General features: G+C 45.1%; 1 protein-coding gene across 1 annotated transcript in view; it reads left to right on the top strand.

Moving 5' to 3' along the window:
• The window catches only part of LOC137320382 (mucin-5B-like), a 119780-nt gene that overhangs the window by 45145 nt on the left and 48787 nt on the right, over nt 1-25848 (top strand). The window lies entirely within an intron of this gene.

Below are 25848 nucleotides of genomic sequence, written 5' to 3'. Positions count from 1 at the left end.
TAGCCTGTTCCCTCGTTGGTTCCTCAACATACTGATCTAAAAAAACTATCTGGTATACATTCCAGGAATTTGTTGTCCACAGTATTATTGCTAATACTTTATATGTAGATTAAAGTCCCCCATGATTACTGTATTACCCTTGTTACATGCACTTCTAATTTCCTGCTTTATACCATGCCCTACATTACCACTACTGTTTGGTGGCCTATAAACAACTCCCACCAATGTTTTCTGCCCCTTGCTATTTCTTAGCTCCACCCAAACTGATTCTACATCTTGATCTTCTGAGCCAAGATCCTTTCTCACTATTGTACTGACTGCATCCTTTATTAACAGCGCTACCCCACCTCCTTTTCCTTTTTGCCTGTCCTTCCTAAATGTCGAATATTCTTGAATATTCAGTTCCCAGCCTTGGTCACCCTGCAGCCATGTCTCTGTAATGGCAATTAGATCATACCCATTTACTTCTATTTGTGCCGTCAATTCATCTACCTTGTTGCGAATGCTGTGTGCATTCAGATAAAGTGCCTTTAATTTTGCCTTTTTAAAATTCTTTTCCTATTTTGACCTTATTTGCTGCTGGCCTTTGTTTCCAATTTCACTTACTACTTCTCTGCCTTCCACTTCCAGCTTTGTTGCTCTCCCTTCTGAATCTCCTCTCAGGTTCCCACCCCCCTGCCAAGTTAGTTTAAACCCTCCCCAATAGCACTAGCAAACCTCCCCGCAAGGATTTTGGTCCCGGCCCTGTTGAGGTGCAAACCGTCCGGCTTGTACAGGTCCCACCTCCCCCAGAACCGGTCCCAATGCCCCAGGAATCTAAAGCCCTCCCTCCTGCACCATCTCTCCAGCCACACATTCATCTGCTCTATCCCCCTATTTCTATACTCACTAGTGCGTGGCACTTGGAGTAATCCAGAGATTACTATCCTTGAGGTCCTGCTTGTTAATCTCTTTCCTAACTCCTTAAACTCTGCCTGCAGGACCTCATCCCTCTTTCAACCTATGTCGTTGGTACCGATATGGACCACGACCTCTGGCTGCTCACCCTCTCCCCCCCAGAATGTTCTGCAGCCACTTGGTGACATCCATGACCCTGGCACAAGGGAGACAACATACCATCCTGGAATCACGTTTGCAGCCGCAGAAATGCCTGACTACTCCCCTAACTATGGAATCCCCTATCACTATTGCTGTCCTGACCTTTCTCCTTCCCTTGCCCCCCGTACAGTTGAGCCACCCATGGTGCTATGGACTTAGCTCTGGCTGCACTCCCCAGAGGAACCCTCTCCCCTCAGAACTGAATACTGGTTGGAGAGTGAGATGCCCTCAGGGGACTCCTGCACCACCTGCCTGGTCCTCCTTATCTGTCTGGTGGTCACCCTGTCCCTCTCTGCCTGCACTTTCTTAAGCTGCGGGGTGCAGGTGACCATCTCCTAAAACATGCTATCCACAAAACTCTCAGCCTCATGGATGCACAGTGATGCCAGCTTTTGCTCAAGCTCAGAAATCCTCAGCTCATGCTCCTCCAGCTGACGACACTTCCTGCACCTGTGGTTGTCCAGGACATGGGAAGCATTCTGGAGTTCCCATGTGGCACAGGCCGTGCATTCGACGGGTGTGAGCTGCCCTGCCATGCCTTGATTTATTTTAATAACAGTTGTTCGACTAACAGGTCTATAATTTCTGGGTTTCTCTCTCTCACCTTTCTTAAATAATGGAGTTACATTTGCAATTTTCCAATCTAAAGGGACAATTCCTGAATGGAGAGAGCTTTGGAAGATTGTGGTGAAAACATCTGCAATTTCCTCACCTACTTCCTTTAAAACCCTGGGGCGGAAACCATCAGGTCCTGGGGATTAGTCACTCTTTAGTGCCAATATTTTTTCTAATACTGTTTTCTTGTTTACATTAACTTTAGTGAGTTCCAGTCCTTGATTCTTATTAGATTCTCTGGAATATCAGGTATATTATCCTCTTCCTTTACTGTGAAGACTGATACTAAGAAATCATTCAACAAGTCTGCCATTTCCTTATTTTCATTTGCAATATTACTAGCATCTGTTTTTAAAGGGCCCACATTACTCTTGACTAACCTTTTTCTTCCAGTATAATTTGAAAAAACTTTTTGTTAATCTTGATATCCCTTGCAAGTTTCCTTTCATATTCCCTTTTTGCAGCTCTTACTGTCTTTTATGTCTTCCTTTGCTGTTTTTTATATCTTTCCCAGGCACCTGGATCTACACTATTCTTTGCACTTTCACCTGCTCCTTCCTTTAGTTTTATGTTATTTCTCACCTCTTTTGTTAACCATGGCTGTTTTTATTCTGTAAATAGTGCTCTTGTCCCTTAGGGGTATATACCGGCCCTATATTAAGCTAAATTCTTTTTTGAACACCTCCCGCTGTTCACCTGTAGTTTTGGCCGATAACAGCTCTGATCAGTTTGTTCTGGCTGTCAGTCTCTGTCTCATCCCGTTAAAGTTAGCCTTACCAAAATCTAGAATCTTATTAACTGTGGTAAATTTCTGCATTTCAAACCTAACATTGAATTCAATCATATTATGGTGCAGCCCATCATAACGGTACAGCTCCCTCCTGTCCCAGTACTGGTGCCAGTGTCCGCTGAAATGAAACCCCTCCTTCCCACACCACTCCTTTAACCACATGTTCACCTTCTTAATTTGTTTGTCCCTGTGCCAATTAGCATATGGCTTGGGTAATAACCTTGAGATTACCACCCTTGAGGTCTTGTTTTTTAATTTAGCCCCTAACTCCTGATATTCCCTCAGCAGGACCTCCTCCCTTTTCTTTCCTATGTTATTGGTCCTGACATGGACCACGACAATTGGATCTTCCCCCTCCCTTTCAAAATTACTTTCCAGCCACATCGAGATATCCCTTACCCTGGCACCGGGTAGGCGATAACCCTTCGGGACTCTCGATCGTGGCTGAAGAGGATGCTATCTATCCCCCTAATTATTGAATCCCCAAAAACTACTACGTTTCTATTCTGCTCCTCCCCACTTTGGACAACCCACTGCTCCATGGTGCCTAGGTCAGCATTGTAGCTGTCCTCCCCGCAGCCTACATTCTTATCCTCGTAGGTAGCAAGTACATTGTACCTGTTGGATAGGACCAGTGTCTGTGGGACCTCTTCTTCTATCTCCCCTTGGTTTCCCCTACCCTGCTACTGACAGTCACACTCTTCCCTTCCTGCACCTGTGCTTTCCTCTGAAGTGTGACTGTAATCTAGAGAAAACTATCCAAAAATTACTCACCCTTCCTTCTTTGTCCGAACGTCTCTAACTCGCACTCCAGCTCAAGGACTCTGAGCTGGAGTGTCTCAAGGCAGATACAGTTCGTGCAGATGTGGCAATCTGGGACAGTCTTACTGTCCTCAAGCTCCCACATATTACAGTCCCAACACCACTTCTAGTTTTTTTTCTATTTATTTATTTGTTAGTTCTAATTTAATTCTAGATATAATAGAATTACTTGAGATCTAGATTATATTTAGTAGATGGATCTAGCTTGATTTCAGATTAATTTATAATTAATTTGTCTTGTTTTTTGTTTATTAACTTCTTTATTCCAGTATTCACTTAACTCCTATTTATGTACACCAGATTTTTATTTAATGCTATTCGGATCCCTTTAATGTTGGTATCCTCTATTTAGTGAAATGTAATTTTATCCCCTTAGATCTAATTAATCTAATTATTCATTCATATACTTACTTATTTACTGTTGCCCCTTAGTTTAAATTACTTAGCACCTCCTTTCTCCTCTGCACTTAATTCCCACTCTCACCAAATTCCCATCGTCACTCTGTTTAGCAGATTCACCCAACTCTTACCCAGCTCTGTGCTGCAGCTCCTCGCGAGAGTGTTGTTATCCGTGCAGGTGAGCCTGGGGCAGGGGAGGCCTAAACTATTCTTTTGGGGCCTGAAGGAGGACCCCTGCTTATCCTGGCCTCACGAGGAAAGTTTAAAAAAAAGTTTTAAAAATTACCTAATTGAACCTTTACTGGTCCCAAGCCTTCATCCCACTAGAACTTAGAGAGGATAAAACCCCTGGTCCGGATGGATTTCATCCGCGCATATTAAAAGATGTTAGGGAAGAGAAAGCAGAGGCACTATTACATATATGTAAAAATTCATTAGAAAAGGGAATAGTGTCAGAGGACTGGCAGACAGCTCATGTGATTCCTATATTTGAAAAGGGAGTTAGAACGAGTCCAGGGAGCTATAGACCAGTTAGTTTAATGTCTGTGGTAGGAAAGATAATGGAATCTTTACTCAAAGATGTAATAGAAGAATATCTAGAAACCGAAAATATAACAAAGAATAGTCAGCACGAATTTCATGCTTGACCAACCTTATTGAATTCTTTGAAGAAGTATCAGAAAGGGTAGACAAGGGTAATGTAGTAGATGTAATATATTTGATTTTCAATCGGCCTTTGATAAGGTACCACATAGTAGACTCATGACTAAGGTCAAAGCATGTGGAGTTAGGGGATAAGTAGCAGAACGGATAGCAAGCTGGCTCAAAACAGAAAACAGGGAGTTGGGGTTAAAGGTAGTTACTCAGACTGGCAAACTGTGGGAAGTGATGTTCCACAAGGATTGGTGCTGGAACCACTATTCACCATTTACATAAACGATTTAGACTTGGGAATCTAAAGTACAATTTCAAAATTTGCAGATGGCACCAATGGGAGGTATAGTTAATACTGAGGAGGACTGCGATAAAATGCAGGAAGACATTACTAAACTTACAGAATGGGCAAGTGAATTTCAATACAGCTAAGTGTGAGGTGGTACATTTTGGTAGGAAGAATAAGGAGGCCACATACTGCTTGGATAATACGAGTCTAAATGGGGTAGAGGAGCAGAGGGATCTGGGACTACAGATACACAAATCACAAAGTAGCGACACAGGTTAATAAGGCCATAAAAAAGCAAACCAAGCACTGGAGTTCATTTCTATAGGGATAGAATTGAAAAGCAGAGAAGTTATGTTAAACTTGAGTAGAACCTTGGTTTGACCACACTTGGAATACTGTGAACAGTTCTGGTCTCCATATTATAAAAAGGATATAGAAGCACTGGAGAAGGTGCAAAAAAGATTTATTAGGATGATACCAGAACTGAGAGGTTATACCTATCAGGAAAGACTGAACAGGTTTGAGATCCATTCTCCAGAAAAGAGAAGATTGAGGCTTGACCTGATAGAAAGGGTTTGATAGGGTAGATGTAGAAAAGATGTTTCCACTTGCGGGGAAGACCAGAAATAGGGGGCATAAATATAAGATAGTCACCAATAAATCCAATAGGGAATTCAGGAGAAACTTCTTTACCAAGAGAGTGGCTAGAATGTGGAACTCGCTACCACATGGAGTATCATAGATCCATTTAAGGGGAAGCAAGATAAAAATGTTGGTGATTAGAGGAATTTGGGTGTCCTCGAACAAGAAACACAAGTTAGAACGCAGGTACTGCAAACAATTAGGAAAGCAAATGGCATGTTGGCCTTTATTGCAAGGGAGTTGGAGTACAAGAGTAAGGAAGTCTTACTGCAATTGTACAGGGCTTTGGTGAGACCTCACCTGGAGTACTGTATACAGTTTTAGTCTCTTTATCTAAGGAAGGATATATTTGCCTTAGAGGTGGTGCAACAAAGGTTCACTAGATTGATTCCTGTGATGAGAGGGTTGTCCTACGAGGAGAGATTGAATAGAATGGGCCTATGCTCTCTGGAGTTTAGAAGAATGAGAGGTGATCTCATTGAAACATCTAAGATTCTGAGGGGGCTTGACAGAGTAGATGCTGAGAGGTTGTTTCCCCTGGCTGGAGAGTCTAGAACTCGGAGGCATAGTCTCAGGATAAGGTGTTGGCCATTTTAGACTGAGATGAGGAGGAATTTCTTCACTCAGAGTGTTGTGAATCTTTGGAATTTTCTACCCCAGAGGGCTGTGGATGCTGAGTCGTTGTATGTGCTCAAGACTGAGATAGATAGATTTTTAGACTCAAGGGGAATCAAGAGATATGGGGATCAGGCAGGAAAGTGGAGTTGAGGCCAAAGATCAGCTGTGGTCTTATTGAATGGCGGAGCAGGCTTGAGGGGCTGTATGGCCTACTGCTGCTCCTATTTCTCAAGTTCTTATGAATAGAAGGATGTGTTGATGGGGTTAGATGAAGAAGCGTGAGTAGCCTCAGTGATTAGAGATGAAATCAATTCAATGATAAAGGAGGATATAACGAGAGGTAAGCAGCCAACAGAGACCTTATGGGTTGAATTGAGAAATAGGAAAGGATCTAAGACTCTAGTGGGAGTTGTGTACAGGACCCCTGGCACCAGCTCTGAAGTGCTAGATTGTGTAAATGCAGAGATTAGACAAGCGTGTAAGAAAGGCATAGTGGTCTTAATGGGGGACTTTAACCTTCACATAGATTGGGGAAAGCAGACTAGCAACTGTCAGAAAGGTAGTGAATTTCTTGAGTGTGTCTGGGATAGTTTTCGACAGCAGTATGTCCGAGAGGCAACAAGGGGGCAAGCCATACTAGATTTAGTAATGAGTAATGAACCAGATTTAGTTAACGGCTTAACTGTGCGTGAACATCTATCCAATAGCAATCATAACATGATTGAGTTAAGTGTAGTGTTTGAAAGGGAAAAAAGTGAATCAGCTGCTAAGATTCTAGACTTGGGTAAGGCCGACTTCAATGGGATGAGACAGAGACTGTCCACAGTAAACTGGGCAAGTCTGTTAATGGGTAAAACGACTGACGATCAGTGGGAAATGTTTAAAGAAACATTTAACGTGATACAGAATCGGTTTATACCCCTGAGGGGCAAGAACTCTACTTGCCAAAAAAAACAGCCATGGACAACTAAAGAGGTAAGGGATAGTATAAGACATAAGGAAAGGGCATACAAAAAGGCAAAAAATGGCACAGATCCTGGCGATGGGAAAGATACAAAGATCAACAAAGGGCGACAAAACAGATAGTAAGGACTACAAAAAGAGAGTATGAAAAGAAACTTGCAAGGGATATCAAAACCAATACAAAGAACTTTTATAGTTATATTAGGAAAAAGAGGGTGGTCAGGAGCAGTGTTGGCCCCTTAAAAACTGAAAGTGGGGATATTGTCATTGACAATGGAGAAATGGCGGACATGTTGAACAATTACTTTGCGTCAGTATTTACAGTAGAAAAAGAGGATAGCATGCCGGAAATCCCAAGAAAACTAATATTGAATCGGGGACAGGGACTCGATAAAATTAACATAAGTAAAGCAACAGTAATGAAGAAAATAATAGCACTAAAGAGTGACAAATCCCCAGGACCAGATGGTTTCCATCACAGGGTTTTAAAGGAATTAGGTGAGCAGATTGCAGATGCCCTAACTATAATCTTTCAAAGTTCTCTAGATTCAGGAACTGTCCCTCTGGATTGGAAAATTGCACATGTCACTCCGCTTTTTAAGAAAGGAGAGAGAGGGAAACCGGGGAATTATAGACCAGTTAGCCTAACATCTGTTGTGGGGAAATTGCTGGAGTCTGTAATTAAAGATAGGGTGACTGAACACCTCGAGAATTTTCAGTTAATCAGGGAGAGCCAGCATGGATTTGTGAAAGGTAGATCGTGCCTGACAAACCTGATTGAATTTTTTGAAGAGGTGACTAAAGTAGTGAACAGGGGAATGTCAATGGATGTTATTTATATGGACTTCCAGAAGGCATTTGATAAGGTCCCACATAAGAGACTGTTAGCTAAGTTAGAAGCCCATGGAATCGAGGGAAAAGTACGGACTTGGTTCGGAAGTTGGCTGAGCGAAAGGCACAGAGAGTAGGGATAATGGGTAGGTCCTCACATTGGCACGATGTGACTAGTGGAGTCCTGCCGGGATCTGTCTTGGGGCCTTAATTATTCACAATATTTATTAACGACTTAGATGAAGGCATAGAAAGTCTCATATCTAAGTTTGCCGATGACTCAAAGATTGGTGGCATTGTAAGCAGTGTAGATGAAAACATAAAATTACAAAGGGATATTGATAGATTAGGTGAATGGGCAAAACTGTGGCAAATGGAATTCAATGTAGACAAATGTGAGGTCATCCACTTTGGATCAAAAAAGGATAGAACAGGGTACTTTCTAAATGGTAAAAAGTTAAAAACAGTGGATGTCCAAAGGGACTTGGGTGTTCAGGTACATAGATCATTGAAGTGTCATGAACAGGTGCAGAAAATAATCAAGAAGGCTAATGGAATGCTGGCCTTTATATCTAGAGGACTGGAGTACAAGGGGGCAGAAGTTATGCTGCAGCTATACAAAACCCTGGTTAGACCACACCTGGAGTACTGTGAGCAGTTCTGGGCATCGCACCTTCGGAAGGACATATTGGCCTTGGAGGGAGTGCAGCGTAGGATTACTAGAATAATACCCGGACTTCAAGGGTTAAGTTACAAGGAGAGATTGCACAAATTGGGGTTGTATTCTCTAGAGTTTCGACGGTTAAGGGGTGATCTGATCGAAGTTTATAAGATGTTAAGGGGAACGGATAGGGTGGATCGAGAGAAACTATTTCCGCTGGTTGGGGATTCTAGGAGTCGGGAGCACAGTCTAAAAATTAGAGCCAGACCTTTCAGGAGTGAGATTAGAAAACATTTCTACACACAAAGGGTGGTAGAAGTTTGGAACTCTCTTCCGCAAATGGCAATTGATACTTGCTCAATTGCTAAATTTAAATGTGAGATAGATAGCTTTTTGGCAACCAAAGGTATTAAGGCAGTTATATGGAGTTAGATCACAGATCAGCCATGATCTTATCAAATGGCGGAGCAGGCACGAGGGGCTGAATGGCCTACTCCTGTTCCTATGTTCCTCTGTGAAGGATGCTCATTTGAGGCATAAACACCAGCATGGACTTGTTGGACCAGATGACTTGTTCCTGTGCTATATACTCTGTGTAATTCTATGTAAGGGATATGGGGATTGGGCGAGATAGTGGAGTTGAGGTCGAAGATCAGCCATGATCTTATTGAATGGTGGAGCAGGCTCAAGGGGCCATATGGCCTACTCCTGCTCCTATTTCTTATGTTCTTATTTTCTTAATTCTAGGTGAACCCCACTCAAGCCACTGATTCAAATAGCAGTTGGGCCCTCATGACCAAATCAGAGGCAAATCTGTATATTTGAAGAAGAACCCCACCAGATCCTGGTGGGTGTCCTTGCTACCTACTCAGAAATGCAGGTTAAAATTTAAAACTGCAGGAAGGGAGCCGGGCGTCGGTGGGTACGTCTCCCTGTCAATTTTAACTGCATGCTCGCCCCGTTTCTTCCAGGCGGGTAGAGTTAAAATCACCCCTTTTATTTTTCCTTAAACAGAGTCTTGGTTAATTTCTTTGTCTTCACCTGATTGCAAATAGTAATCCTGCCACCTATTAGGCAGAATATTCCAAGATTGGCCAATTAGGCAAGCACTGCATCCAAAAGAACAATGTCATCCATTTATCTGATTCTGTGAGAGATCAAATGAGTGGGTTGCATTAAGTTAAAAAGGTGATTGAAGGAAACACGGGGGGATGCTCGACAAAGTGCTGACATTTATCATAAGAAAGTCAATGAATACAGGAAGATTCCACTGGATTGGAAACAAGACAACATGGTACCTATTTTCTAAAAAAGCATGCAAACAAACCCAGGTAACCTACATTGATTACTAGCAGAATAGTGGAATTGATTGTTAGGGACAAATTAGGATTAATGTATGTAAAGAACTAGCAAGTGGTAATGGACACGGTTTCAGAAAGGTAAATCCTTTGCGACCACTTCATGTCTTCTTTTGAGCAAGTGACATTCCAAGTGGATGCTGGAAGGACCCATGGTGTTGTATACTGGGACTTCCAGGAACCATCTGATAAAGTTGCACAAGCTTTGGGCAATGTGTATCCTAGATAAAATTTGAAAATGGATAAAGAATTGGCTGAAAGAGAGGAAGCAGTGGGTCAAGGGGTAAATTGGAAAAACCTTAAAAAACAGCAAAGGATGACCAAAAGATTAATAAAGAGGGAGAAAATAAATTATGAGAGCAAACTAGCAAGAAATATAAAAACTGACAGTAAAAGCTTCTACAAGTATATAAAAAGGAAGAGGGTAGCTAACGTAAACATTGGTCCCTTAGGGGATGAGACTGGGGAAATAATAATGGAAAACAAGGAAATGGCAGAGGAATTGAACAGATATTTTTTATCTGCCTTCACAGTAGAATTGCAAGCGAAGGATTCGAAATTGTCATTTCATTTCCACACTGCCTGAGGAAGGGGAAAGCCCCCGAAAGCTTGTGGGATTAAAAATAAAATCGTTGGACTATAACTTGGTGTTGTAAAATTGTTTACAATTGTTAACCCCAGTCCATCACCGGCATCTCCACATCTTCACAGTAGAAGACATTAATAACATACCAATAATAGTAGAAAATCAAGGGGCAAAGGGGAGGGAGGAACTAAAAACAATCACTATCACTAGAGAAAAAGTACTAGGTAAACTAATGGGTCTAAAGGCTGATAAGTCCCGTGGACCTGATGGCTTGCATCCAAGGGTCTTAAAGGAAGTGGCTACAGAGATAGTGGATGCATTGGTTGTAATCTTCCAGAATTCACTAGATTCTGGTTCTGGAAATGTCCCAGCGGATTGGAAAACCGCAAACGTAATACCCCTATTCAAGAAGGGAGTGAGACAGAAAGCAGGTAACCCTTGACCAGTTAGCCTAACATCTGTCATTGGGAAAATGCTAGCATCCATTATTAAGGAAGTAGTAGCAGGACATTTGGAGACTCATAATACAATCAAGGAGAGTCAACATGGTTTTATGAAGGGGAAATCATGTCTGACAAATTTATTAGAGTTCTTTGAGGAAGTAACAGGCAGTGTGGATAAAGGGGAACCAATGGATGCAGTATATTTGGATTTCCAAAAGGCATTTGATAAGGTGCCACATAAAAGATTACTGCACAAGATAAAAGCTCATGGTGTTGGGGGTAATATACTGGCATGGATAGAGGATTGGCTACCTAACAAAAACAAAGAGTCGGGATAAAAGGGTCATTTTCAAAATGGCAATCTGTAACTAGTGTGCTGCTGCAGGGATCAGTGCTGGGGCCTCAACTATTTACCATATATATCAATGACTTGGATGAAAGAACAGAATGTCTTGTGGCCAAATTTGCTGATGATACAAAGATAGGTGGAAAAGCAAGTTGCGAAGAGGACACAAAGGGGTCAATTTTAGGATGGCTCCAACCCGCCCACTTCCGGGTTCCCCAATGACGTGAATCGGTGCGCGCGCAACCCCCACATGCGGGACCCCCAACCGGCAATTAAAGCCGGCGGGATGACAATTTAGATAGTCAGGGAGGTACTTGAGGTCGTGGACAGACCTCATTGGGAAGAGATTTTAGCAGGGATGTGATTTTGGACTCTCCTCAGTGTGTTTCCCATGCTGTGGAAAACACTCCCTGTTGTTGCAGACATGTTTCAGTCAGCAGCCATTGGGAGATGCAGAGGATTCCTTGACAGTTGGGAGGAATACCTCATACATTGCAGCAGGGCACTCTGTCACCTCAGACAAAGTTTTGCCTGCCACACTGTTGTCTCCACACTCAAAATTATTTCATCATACCCTAAACTCTGCAGTCCAAACACGTTTACCCACTTTGCGGACCCCCTCACACTCACACTGTCAGGATGTTGGGGGGAGGGGATCCATAGCTGCATTCATCACTCCATTGGAGGACGAGGAACATCACCAGCCTCGCCAGGCACGCCGTCCACCTCTGCCACGTGGAGCTACACAACACAGTGCTTCGCAACAGGTACCTGCACAAAGTAGTCGTGCAACTACGCATACACCCACTGTAGGGTGACCCAGTGAGTGGCATCAAGGGTGTTCATGGAGAACCTCATGAAAGGGCCTTATTGCACAAGCCAGTCAAGAATGACCAAGACGTGGCAATAGTGGTGACAATATAATATGTAATGTGAGTTGATCAGAAATCAAATATAAGTAAATACCATAACAAACCCTCACCCTTATGCATCCCCTTCATGCTCACGACACGTTTGCCTCACGCTTCCTACTACACATACGTGATGCATGCTCTGTGGCTGCAGCACAGGTAGTGGCAGGTTGGGTGAGGCTGACCGTGAAAGAGATGCATGAGAGGGTGAGTATGAGACAGAGCCATGAGATTGTATGAGGATTGGGTTGAGTGGTAGTGGTGGGATGAGTACTGGGGAGATGAGGAAGTGCAGGTAAGATGAGGATGAGGTTTCAGTGGGTGTGAGGAGTGATGTGAGAGAGTAGTGTTGGCAGTGCAGAAGGAGATGTGGGGTGGGGGCGGTGATGTGGCAGACGGAGTGTAGGGGAATGAGTAAGAGTACTAACTTTGGCTGATCTGGTTAGGTCATTGAAGCGCCTCCTGCACTGTATGCAGGTGTGTGATATGTTGGTGGTGCTGGTGCCCCCTCTGCCACCTCGAGCCAGGCCTTCGTGGTGGCAGAGGCAGGCTACTTCCTCACGTCCGCCGGGTGGAAGATCACCCTCCTCCTCCTCCTCACCCCATCCAGTAAGACCTGGAGTGAGGCATCATTAAACCTGGGAGCAGCCTTCCCCCTGGGCTGCTCCATGCTGTAATTTTGCCTATTTTCTGCAGCATCAGTCAGTGGAGGACTGTCCCTTTAAATAGAGCTCCTCCAGCTGACAGCCGATGATGCGGGTGCGCAGTCCGCCCGCTGCGTAGCTTTCCAGTGTGAAACCCGGAAGCAAAGGTAAGTGGCTACAATTTACTTACGATCGCGTGCCAAACCCACCGATTTCACTGGGCGCGTTACCCACGTGCCCAGTCGACCCCCGGCTGCCAACCCGCCCCCCTTCTAATATCGGGCCCAAAGTGTCTGCAAAGGGATATTGACAAGTTAAGCGAATGGGCAAAAATTTGCCAGATGGAATATAATGTGGGAAAATGTTTGGGAGGAAAAATAAAAAAGCAAAATATTATTTGAATGGAGAAATACTACGGTGCAGAGGGATTTGGGTGTCCTCGTACATGAAATGCAAAAAGTCAACATGTCGGGTACATAACGGGTATGGTAGCATAGTGGTTACGTTACTGGACTAGTAATCCTGAGGCCTGGATGAATAAATTTGGAATCATAAGTTCAAATCCTGTCATGACAGCTGGGGAATTTAAATTCAATTAATTAAATTTTAAAAATCTGGAATTAAAATACCAGTATCAGTAATGGTGGCCCATGAAATTACCGGATTGTTGTAAAAACCCATCCGGTTCACTAATGTCCTCCTTTACAGAAGGAAACCTGCTGTCCTTACCTGATCTGGCCGATATGTGACTCCAGACCCACAGCAATGTGGTTGATTCTTAACTGCCCTCTGAAATGGCCGAGCAAGCCACTCAGTTGTAAAATCTCCCCTAAAAAAAGTCACAATAAGAATAAAACCGGATGGACCACGAGACACTGGACATGACAAAGGCAAACCAAGCCCAGTCGACCCTGCAAAGTCCTCCTCACTAACACCTGGAGATTTGTGCCAAAATTGGGAGAGCTGTCCCACAGACTAGTTAAGCAACAGCCTGACACAGCCATACTCACAGAATCATACCTTTCAGCCAATGTCCCAGACTCTTCCATCACCATCCCTGGGTATGTCCTGTCCCACTGGCAGGACAGACCGACCAGAGGTGGCAGTAAAGTGATATACAGTCAGGAGGGAGTTGGCCCTGGGAGTCCTCAACATTGACTCTGGACCCCATGAAATCTTATGGCATCAGCCCAAACATGGGCAAGGAAACCTCCTGCTGACTACCACCTACCTACCGCCCTCCCTCAGCTGATGAATCAGTCCTCCTCCATGCAGAACACCACTTGGAGGAAGCACTGAGGGTAGCAAGGGCACAGAATGTACTCTGGGTGGAGGGACTTCATTGTTCATCACCAAGAGTGGCTCGGTAGCACCACTGCTGGCCGAGTCCTAAAGGACACAGCTGCCAGACTGGGCCTGCGACAGGTGGTGAGTGAACCGACACGAGGGAAAAACTTACTTGACCTCGTCCTCACCAATCTACCTGTCGCAGATGCATCTGTCCATGACAGTATTGGTGGTAGTGACCACCACACAGTCCTCGTGGAGACGAAGTCCCGCCTTCGCACTGAGGACACCATCCAACGTGTTGTGTGGCACTACCACTGTGCTAAATGGGATAGATTCAGAACAGATCCAGCAGCTCAAAACTGGGCATCCATGAGGTGCTGTGGGCCATCAGCAGCAGCAGAATTGTATTCCAGCACAATCTGTAACCTCATGTCCCGGCATATTCCTCACTCTGCCATTACCAACAAGCCAGGGGATCAACCCTGGTTCAATGAGGAGTGTAGAAGAGCATGCCAGGAGCAGCATCAGGCGTACCTAAAAGTGAGCTGCCAACTTGGTGAACCTTCAACTCAGGACTACATGCATGCTAAAGAGCGGAAGCAACATGCTATAAACAGAGCGAAGCGATTCCACAACCAACGGATCAGATCAAACCTCTGCAGTCCTGCCACATCCAGTCGTGAATGGTGGTGGACAATTAAACAACTAACGGGAGGAGGAGGCTCTGGAAATATCCCCATCCTCAATGATGGCGGAGTCCAGCATGTGAGTGCAAAAGACAAGGCTGAAGCGTTTGCAACCATCTTCAGCCAGAAAATGCCGAGTGGATGATCCATCTCGGCCTCCTCCCGATATCCCCACCATCACAGAAGCTAGTCTTCAGCCAATTCGATTCACTCCACGTGATATCAAGAAACGGCTGAGTGCACTGGATACTTGTGCTCCAGAACTAGCTGCGCCTCTAGCCAAACTGTTCCAGTACAGCTACAACACTGACATCTACCCAACAATGTGGAAAATTGCCCAGGTATGTCCCGTCCACAAAAAGCAGGACAGGGCGGTAGGTAGGTTTAGGGGGGGAGGAGCTAAATACGATTAAAATCACTAAGGAATTGGTACTCAGTAAATTAATGGGACTCAAGGCGGATAATTCCCCTGGACCTGATGGCTTACATCCGAGGGTCTTGAGGGAAGTGGCAGTAGGGATTGTGGATGCTTTGGTAATAATTTTCCAAAATTCTTTGGACTCGGCAAAGGTCCCGGCAGATTGGAAAACTGCTAATGTAACACCCTTATTTAAAAAGGGTAGTAGGCAGAAGGCTGGAAATTATAGACCAGTTAGCCTAACATCTGTGGTGGGTAAAATTTTGGAGTCTATTATTAAGGAGACAGTAGCGGAACATTTGGATAAACATAATTTAATAGGACAAAGTCAGCATGTCTTTACGAAGGGGAAGTCATGTCTGACAAATTTGCTTGAGTTCTTTGAGGACATAACGTACAGGGTGGATAAAGGGGAACCAGTGGACGTAGTGTATTTAGACTTCCAGAAGGCATTCGACAAGGTGCCACATAAAAGATTATTGCTCAAGATAAAGAATCACTGGATTGGGGGTAATATTCTGGCATGGGTGGAGGATTGGTTATCTAACAGGAAGCAGAGAGTTGGGATAAATGGTTCATTCTCGGACTGGCAACCAGTAGCCAGTCGTGTTCCGCAGGGGTCGGTGCTGGGTCCCCAACTCTTTACAATCTATATTAACGATTTGGAGGAGGGGACCGAGTGTAACATATCAAAGTTTGCAGATGATACAAAGATGGGAGGGAAAGTGGAGAGTGAGGAGGACATAAAAAACCTACAAGGTGATATATACAGGCTGGGTGAGTGGGCGGAGATTTGGCAGATGCAATACAATATTGGAAAATGTGAGGTTATGCACTTTGGCAGGAAAAATCAGAGAGCAAGTTATTATCTTAATGGCGAGAAACTGGAAAGTACTGCAGTACAAAGGGATCTGGGGGTCCTAGTGCAAGAAAATCAAAAAGTTAGTATGCAGGTGCAGCAGGTGATCAAGAAGGCCAACGGAATGTTGGCTTTTATTGCTAGGGGCATAGAATATAAAAACAGGGAGGTATTGCTGCAGTTATATAAGGTATTGGTGAGACCGCACCTGGAATACTGCATACAGTTTTGGTGTCCATACTTAAGAAAAGACATACTTGCTCTCGAGGCAGTACAAAGAAGGTTCACTCGGTTAATCCCGGGGATGAGGGGGCAGACATATGAGGAGAGGTTGAGTAGATTAGGACTCTACTCATTGGAGTTCAGAAGAATGAGAGGCGATCTTATTGAAACATATAAGATTGTGAAGGGGCTTATCGGGCGGATGCGGTAAGGATGTTCCCAAGGATGGGTGTAACTTGAACGAGGGGGCATAATCTTTGAATAAGGGGCTGCTCTTTCAAAACTGAGATGAGGAGAAACTTCTTCACTCAGAGGGTAGTAGGTCTGTGGAATTTGCTGCCCCAGGAAGCTGTGGAAGCTACATCATTAAATACATTTAAAATAGAAATGGACAGTTTCCTAGAAGTAAAGGGAATTAGGGGTTTCGGGGAGCGGGCAGGAAATTGGACATGAATTTAGATTTGAGGTTAGGATCAGATCAGCCATGATCTTATTGAATGGCGGAGCAGGCTCGAGGGGCCGATTGGCCTCCTCCTGCTCCTATTTTTTATGTTCTTATGTTCTTATGTAAATCCAACCCGGCCAATTACCGCCCCATCAGTTTACTCTCAATCATCAGCAAAGTGATGGAAGTTGTCGTCGACAGTGCTATCAAGCGGCACTTACTCACCAATAACCTGCTCACCGATGCTCAGTTTGGGTTCGGCCAGCACCACTCTGCTCCAGACCTCATTACAGCCTTGATCCAAATATGGACAAAAGAGCTGAATTCCAGAGGTGAGGTGAGAGTGACTGCCCTTGACATCAAGGCAGCATTTGATCGGGTTTAGGAGGTGCTGTCGAAGAAGCCTTGGCGAGTTCATAGAATCATAGAATCATAGAAGTTACAACATGGAAACAGGCCCTTCGGCCCAACATGTCCATGTCGCCCAGTTTATACCACTAAGCTAGTCCCAATTGCCTGCACTTGGCCCATATCCCTCTATACCCATCTTACCCATGTAACTGTCCAAATGCTTTTTAAAAGACAAAATTGTACCCGCCTCTACTACTGCCTCTGGCAGCTCGTTCCAGACACTCACCACCCTTTGAGTGAAAAAACTGCCCCTCTGGACCCTTTTGTATCTCTCCCCTCTCACCTTAAATCTATGCCCCCTCGTTATAGACTCCCCTACCTTTGGGAAAAGATTTTGACTATCGACCTTATCTATGCCCCTCATTATTTTATAGACTTCTATAAGATCACCCCTTAACCTCCTACTCTCCAGGGAAAAAAGTCCCAGTCTGTCTAACCTCTCCCTGTAAGTCAAACCATCAAGTCCCGGTAGCATCCTAGTAAATCTTTTCTGCACTCTTTCTAGTTTAATAATATCCTTTCTATAATAGGGTGACCAGAACTGTACACAGTACTCCAAGTGTGGCCTCACCAATGCCCTGTACAACTTCAACAAGACATCCCAACTCCTGCATTCAATGTTCTGACCAATGAAACCAAGCATGCCGAATGCCTTCTTCACCACCCTATCCACCTGTGACTCCACTTTCAAGGAGCTATGAATCTGTACTCCTAGATCTCTTTGTTCTATAACTCTCCCCAATGCCCTACCATTAACGGAGTAGGTCCTGGCCCGATTCGATCTACCAAAATGCATCACCTCACATTTATCTAAATTAAACTCCATCTGCCATTCATCGGCCCACTGGCCCAATTGATCAAGATCCCGTTGCAATCCCAGATAACCTTCTTCACTGTCCACAATGCCACCAATCTTGGTGTCATCTGCAAACTTACTAACCATGCCTCCTAAATTCTCATCCAAATCATTAATATAAATAACAAATAACAGCGGACCCAGCACCGATCCCTGAGGCACACCGCTGGACACGGGCATCCAGTTTGAAAAACAACCCTCTACAACCACCCTCTGTCTTCTGTCGTCAAGCCAATTTTGTATCCAATTGGCTACCTCACCTTGGATCCCATGAGATTTAACCTTATGTAACAACCTACCATGCGGTACCTTGTCAAATGCTTTGCTGAAGTCCATGTAGACCACGTCTACTGCACAGCCCTCATCTATCTTCTTGGTTACCCCTTCAAAAAACTCAATCAAATTCGTGAGACATGATTTTCCTCTCACAAAACCATGCTGACTGTTCCTAATTAGTCCCTGCCTCTCCAAATGCCTGTAGATCCTGTCCCTCAGAATACCCTCTAACAACTTACCCACTACAGATGTCAGGCTCACTGGTCTGTAGTTCCCAGGCTTTTCCCTGCCGCCCTTCTTAAACAAAGGCACAACATTTGCTACCCTCCAATCTTCAGGCACCTCACCTGTAGCGGTGGATGATTCAAATATCTCTGCTTGGTGCTGCAAACCCGAGCACCAAGGAGCCTAGTAAAATTGAAGTCAATGGGAATCGTGGAAAACTCTGCATTGGCTGAAGTCGTTGCTAGCACAAAGGAAGATGTGGAGATGCCGGTGATGGACTGGGGTGACAATTGTAAACAATTTTACAACACCAAGTTATAGTCCAGCAATTTTATTTTAAATTCACAAGCTTTCGGAGGCCTCCTCCTTCACATCGTTCACCTGACGAAGGAGGAAGCCTCCGAAAGCTTGTGAATTTAAAATGAAATTGCTGGACTATAACTAGGATCAGATCAGCCATGATCTTATTGAATGGCGGAGCAGGCTCGAGGGGCCGATTGGCCTCCTCCTGCTCCTATTTCTTATGTTCTTATGTAAATCCAACCCGGCCAATTACCGCCCCATCAGTTTACTCTCAATCATCAGCAAAGTGATGGAAGTTGTCGTCGACAGTGCTATCAAGCGGCACTTACTCACCAATAACCTGCTCACCGATGCTCAGTTTGGGTTCGGCCAGCACCACTCTGCTCCAGACCTCATTACAGCCTTGATCCAAATATGGACAAAAGAGCTGAATTCCAGAGGTGAGGTGAGAGTGACTGCCCTTGACATCAAGGCAGCATTTGATCGGGTTTAGGAGGTGCTGTCGAAGAAGCCTTGGCGAGTTGCTGCAAACCCGAGCACCAAGGAGCCTAGTAAAATTGAAGTCAATGGGAATCGTGGAAAACTCTCCATTGGCTGAAGTCGTTGCTCGCACAAAGGAAGATGTGGAGATGCCGGTGATGGACTGGGGTTGACAATTGTAAACAATTTTACAACACCAAGTTATAGTCCAGCAATTTTATTTTAAATTCACAAGCTTTCGGAGGCTTCCTCCTTCGTCAGGTGAAGGAGGAAGCCTCCTCCTTCACATCGTTCACCTGACGAAGGAGGAAGCCTCCGAAAGCTTGTGAATTTAAAATAAAATTGCTGGACTATAACTTGGTGTTGTAAAATTGTTTACAAAGGAAGATGGTAGTGGTTGTTGTAGGCCAATCATCTCAGCCCTAGGACATTGCTGCAGGAGTTCCTCAGGGCAGTGTCCTCGGCCCAACCATCTTCAGCTGCTTCATTAATGACCTTCCCTCCATCACAAGGTCAGAAATGGTGACATTGCAGGGTCCCATCATGGGGGATGTTGGACAGCAGGGGGTGGGGGGAGTTGAAGATCAGGGGGAGTCAGACATCGCGGAGTCCCATCATGGGTGATGTCAGGCATCAGGGGGCGGGGGGAGTTGAACATCGGGGTGGGGTGAGTTTCGGATATTGTGGGGATCCCATCACACGGGGTGGGGAGGAGCGCGGCCGATCGTGGGGGTCCAATTGTGGGGAGGGAAGGAAGTAAGCTTGGGCCAGGGAGAAGCACTCCTGCACCTCCTGGCCCACAAACAGTGCTGTAAAGTCACTTACCTCACAGATCCGGACCATCACGTCTCCTTTCATCTACCGGGTTTCCAGAGGCCTGGGAAACCTGGCCTGCAGGTGTTAAAAGTAAAACTTCACTTAAAATGGAGGTGCTAAGCCTCCTTAAAATATTTTAGTAACCGGCCCACCTCCTGAGAGTGGGTTGGTTGCCGGTCCCCCAACCCCCTTCCGTTAAAACCGGAAGCGGGCGGGTTGAGATCGGGTTTCCACCTTTTTATCTTTACCTACCGCCCCCTGGCCTCCACCCGCCCTGGGGAGTTAATAGTCCTCCTAAATTCTCCGGATTATTAGCCCAGGCCTCTGGGTCACTAGTCCAGTAATATAACCACTATGCTACCGGATGCTGTCCAAGTTATCAAATGGTCAACTATTTTTGATGTTGAATGGCTCCAAGATAACACACCTGACGATGGAAGTTTGATTCTATGTGAACCATTTTTGCAAACTGTGATTCGATACCTGAACCAGGAAGGTATGTAATCTTCCAGGACACTGTTGATGAGTGACCAGGCAGGCCGGCTGATTAATAGAATCTGGAAGGGTGGACCTGTCACTGGTGGCTGGAATTAGTCTAACCCTGTAAGCTTGTGCCTGAAGAGGCCATGTGCCCTTAGCTGAACAAGCAACAGGAAGCTTGCCAATGCTTTGTGCTGGTGCTGTGCACAGTTCATCTGGTTAATCTCTAGCAGTACTCCTAAACATTTGCTCTGCCAAGCTGTTCCTAATTAGATGAATTTAAGTAAGTGGAGTATATTCCTCTCGGGACAGAATGGGCATTCTTCAACAGGCAAATAACAATTCTACAGGTGTAAATTTCTTAGCAGCTTGTTGCAGAGATGTTTAAGTGTGTGATTTACTCCAAAGTGCCAAACAAAATTGGAGATGTATTATCCAAGACATTGACACTTATTTAACATCCCTTTGAGGTCTGGGTTAGTTCCAGTGGAATAGAGGAAGGCTTGTGTAGTTCCATTATTTAAGAAGGGGGAGAAATTAAACCCTGGGAATTATAGGTTTGTAGTTTGACATCAATTGTAGGGAAGATGCTTGAAGGAACTGTAAGGAATGTGATTATCTGAAAAGGTCAGCAGTTATTAAAGAATCTCAGCACAGCTTTAGGAAATGGAGGTCCTGCTTCACTGACATGAAGCTCTTTGAGGCAGTGACCAAATTAGTAGATGATGGCAGTGCAGTGAATGTTGTATACCTTGTTTTCTAGAAAGTCTTAAATAAAGCGCTGCATAAAATCATAGAAAGGTCACAGCACGGAAGGAGGCCATTTGACCCATCGAGTCCATGCTGTCTGTATGCAAGAGTGGCTCTATGCAAGAGCAATCCAGCTAGTCCCACTCCCCCGCCTATCCCAGTAGCCCTGCAATTTTTTTCCTTTCAAGTACTTATCCAATTCCCCTTTGAAGGCCATGATTGAATCTGCCTCCACCACCCACTCTGGCAGTGCATTCCAGATCCTAACCACTCATTGCATGAAAAGGTTTTTCCTCATGTCACCTTTGGTCCTTTTGCCAATCATCTTAAATCTATGTCCTCTGGTTCTTGACCCTTTCACCAGAACAGTTCCTCACAATCTATTCTGTCTGAACCATTCATGATTTTAAATACTTCTATCAACTTTCTTGTTCCATGGAGATACAGCAAAGGCTATGGGCCCCGACAACATCCCGGCTGTAGTGCTGAAGACTTATGCTCCAGAACAAGCCGCACCTCTAGCCAAACTGTTCCAGTTCAGCTACAACACTGGCATCTACCCGACAATGTGGAAAATTGCCCAGGTATGTAATGACCACAAAAAGCAGGACAAATCCAATCCGGCCAATTACCGCCCCATCAGTCTACTCTCAATCATCAGCAAAGTGGTGGAAGGTGTCGTCGACAGTGTTATCAAGCGGCACTTACTCACCAATAACCTGCTCACCGATGCTCAGTTTGGGTTCGGCCAGCACCACTCGGCTCCAGACCTCATTACAGCCTTGGTCCAAACATGGACAAAAGAGCTGAATTCCAGAGGTGAGGTGAGAGTGACTGCCCTTGACATCAAGACAGCATTTGACCGAGTATGGCATCAAGGAGCCCTAGTAAAATTGAAGTCAATGGGAATCAGGGGGAAAACTCTCCAGTGACTGGAGTCATACCTAGCGCAAAGGAAGATGGTAGTGGTTGTTGGAGGCCAATCATCTCAGCCCCAGGACATTGCTGCAGGAGTTCCTCAAGGCAGTGTCCAAGGCCCAACCATCTTCAGCTGCTTCATCAATGACCTTCCCTCCATCATAAGGTTAGAAATGGGGATGTTCGCTGATGATTGCACAGTGTTCAGTTCCATTCGCAAGCACTCAGATAATGAAGCAGTCCGTGCCCGCATGCAGCAAGACCTGGACAACATCCAGGCATGGGCTGATACGTGGCAAGTAACATTCGTGCCAGACAAGTGCCAGGCAATGACCATCTCCAACACGAGAGAGTCTGACCACCTCCCCTTGACATTCAACAGCATTTCCATCGCTGAATCCCCCACCATCAACATCCAGGGGGTCACCATTGACCAGAAAGTTAACTGGACCAGCCATATAAATACTGTGGCTACAAGAGCAGGTCAGAGGCTGGGTATTCTGCGGCGAGTGACTCACCTCCTGACTCCCCAAAGCCTTTCCACCATCTACAAGGCACAAGTCAGGAGTGTGATGGAATACTCTCCACTTGCCTGGATGAGTGCAGCTCCAAAAAGACTCAAGAAGCTTGACACCATCCAGGACAAAGCAGCCTGCTTGATTGGCACCCCACCCACCACCCTAAACATTCACTCCCTTCACCACTGGCACACTGTGGCTGCAGTGTGTACCATCCACAGGATGCACTGCAGCAACTCGCCAAGGCTTCTTCAACAGCACCTCCCAAACCCGCGACCTCTACCACCTAGAAGGACAAGAGCAGCAGGCACATGGGAACAACACCACCTGCACGTTCCCCTCCAAGTCACACACCATCCCAACTTGGAAATATATCGCCGTTCCTTCATCGTTGCTGGGTCAAAATCCTGGAACTCCCTTCCTAACAGCACTGTGGGAGAATCTTCACCACACGGACTGCAGCGGTTCAAGAAGGCGGCTCACCACCACTTTCTCAAGGGCAATTAGGGATGGGCAATAAATGCTGGCCTCGCCAGCGACGCCCACATCCCATGAACGAATAAACAAAAAAAAACAACCCCAGCTTCTCCGGTCTATCCACGTAACTAAAGTCCCTCATCCTTGGAATCACTCTAGTAAATCTTTTCTGCACCCTCTCTAAGGCCTTCACATCTTTCCTAAAGTGCGGTGCCCAGAACTGGACCCAATATTCCAGTTGTGGTCAAACCAGTGTTTTATGAAGGTCCATCATGACTTCCTTGCTTTTGTACTTTATGCCTCTATTTATAAAGTCCAGGATCCTGTATGCTTTTTTAACCACTTTCTCAACCTGCCCTGCCACTTTCAATGATTTGTGCACATATACTCCCGGATCTCTCTGCTCCTGTACCCCTTTTAGAATTGTGCCCTCTAGTTAATATTGCCTCTCCTCGTTCCCCCTACCGAAATGTATCACTTCGCATTTTTCTGCGTTAAATTTCATCTACCACGTGTCCGCTCATCCCACAAACCTGTCTGTATCCTCTTGAAGTCTGTCGCTATCCTCCTCACTGTTCACTACACTTCGAAGTTTTGTGTCATCTGCAAATTTGGCAGTTGTGCCCTGTACACCCAAGTCCAAGTCATTAATATATATCAAGAAAAGTAGCGGTCCTAGTCCCAATCCCTGGGGAACACCACTGTACACCTCCCTCTAGTCCGAAAAACAATCGTTCACCACCACTCTCTGCTTCCTGTTACTTAGCCAATTTTGTATCCATGCTGCTACTGCCCCCTTTATTTCATGAGCTTCAGTCTTGATGATAAGACTATTATGCGGCATTTTATCAAACGCCTTTTGAAAGTCCATATACGCCACATCAACTGCATTTCCGTCATCGACCCTCTCTGTTACCTCATCAAAAAACCCTATCAAGTAAGTTAAACATGATTTGCCTTTAACAAATCCATGCTGGCTTTCCCTAATCAATCCACACTGACCAAGTGACTGCTAATTAAGAACATAAGAAATAGGAGCAGGAGTAGGCCAATCGGCCCCTCGAGCCTGCTCCGCCATTCAATAAGATCATGGCTGATCTGATCCTAACCTCAAATCTAAAGAACACAAGAAATAGGAACAGGACCCGGCCACTCAGCCCCTGGATTATAATTCTGTCCCGGATTATAATTTCTAAAAGATTCCCCATCACCAAGGTTAAACTGACTGGCCTGTACTTGCTGGGTTTACCCTTACACCCCTTTTTGAACAAAGGTGTAACATTTGCAATTCTCCAGTCCTCTGGCACCACCCCTGTATCTAAGGATGTTTGGAAGATTATGGCCAGTACCACTGCAATTTTCACCCTTACTTCCCTCAGCAACCTAAGATTCATCCCACCCGGACCGGGTGACTTATCTACTTTAAGTACAGCTAGTCTTTCTAGTACATCCTCTTTATCAATTTTTAGCCCATCCAGTATCTCAGCTACATTGTCCTTTACTGAGACTCTGGCAGCATCTTTTTCCTTGGTAAAGACAGATACAAAGTACCCACTTAGTACCTCAGCCATGCCCTCTGCCTCCATGAATAGATCTCCTTTTTGGTCCCTGATTGGCCCCACCCCTCCTCTTACTACCCGTTTACTGTTTACATGCCTATATATAGAATCATTGAAAATTTACGGCACAGAAGGAGGCCATTCGGCCCATCGTGTCCACGCCGGCTGAGAAACGAGCCACCCAGCCTAATCCCACTTTCCCACATTTGTCCGTAGCCCTGCAAGTCACGGCACTTCAGGTGCACATCCAGATATTTTTTAAATGAGTTGAGGGTTTCTCTCTCTACCACCCTCTCAGGCAGTGAGTTCCAGACCCCCACAATCCTCTGGGTCAAAATATTTTTCAGCATTTCTGCTCTAATCCTTCTACCAATCACTTTAAATCTATGCCACCTGGTTATGGACCCTTGGCTAAGGGAAATAGGTCCTTCCTATCCACTCTATCTAGGCCCCTCATAATTTTGTACACCTCAATCGAATCACCTCTCAGCCGCCTCTATTACAAGGAAAACAACCCCAGCCTATCCAAACTGTCATCATAGCTAAAATTCTCCAGTCCTGGCAACATCCTCGTAAATCTCCTCTGCACCCTCTCTAGTGCAATTACATCTTTCCTGTAATGTGGTGACCAGAACTGTACGCAATACTCAAGCTGTGGCCTAACTAGTGTTTTATACAGTTCCAGCATAACCTCCCTGCTTTCATATTCTATGCCTCGGCTAATAAAGGAAAGCATTCCATATGCCTTCTTAACCACCTTATCTACCTGTCCTGCTACCTTCAGGGATCTGTGGACATGCACTCCAAAGTCCCTCACTTCCTCTACACCTCAGTATCCTCCCATTTATTGTGTATTCTCTTGCCTTGTTTGCTCTCCGCAAATGCATTACCTCACACTTCAACGGATTGAACTCCATTTGTCACTTTTCTGCCTATCTGACCAATCCATTGATATCTTCCTGTGGTCCACTGCTTTCCTCCTCACTATCAACCACACGGCCTATCTTTGTGTCATCCGCAAATTTCTTAATCATCCCCCCTATGTTTAAGTCCAAATTGTTAATGTATACCACAAAAAGCAAGGGACCTAGTACCGAGCCTTGCGGCACCCCACTGGAACAGCCTTCCAGTCGCAAAAACACTCGTCGACCATTACCCTTTGCTTCCTGCCACTGAGCCAATTTTGGAT

Source organism: Heptranchias perlo, chromosome 4, assembly GCF_035084215.1.
Source record: "Heptranchias perlo isolate sHepPer1 chromosome 4, sHepPer1.hap1, whole genome shotgun sequence".
NCBI lineage: Eukaryota > Metazoa > Chordata > Chondrichthyes > Hexanchiformes > Hexanchidae > Heptranchias > Heptranchias perlo.
This window is presented reverse-complemented; position numbering and strand designations above follow the sequence as displayed.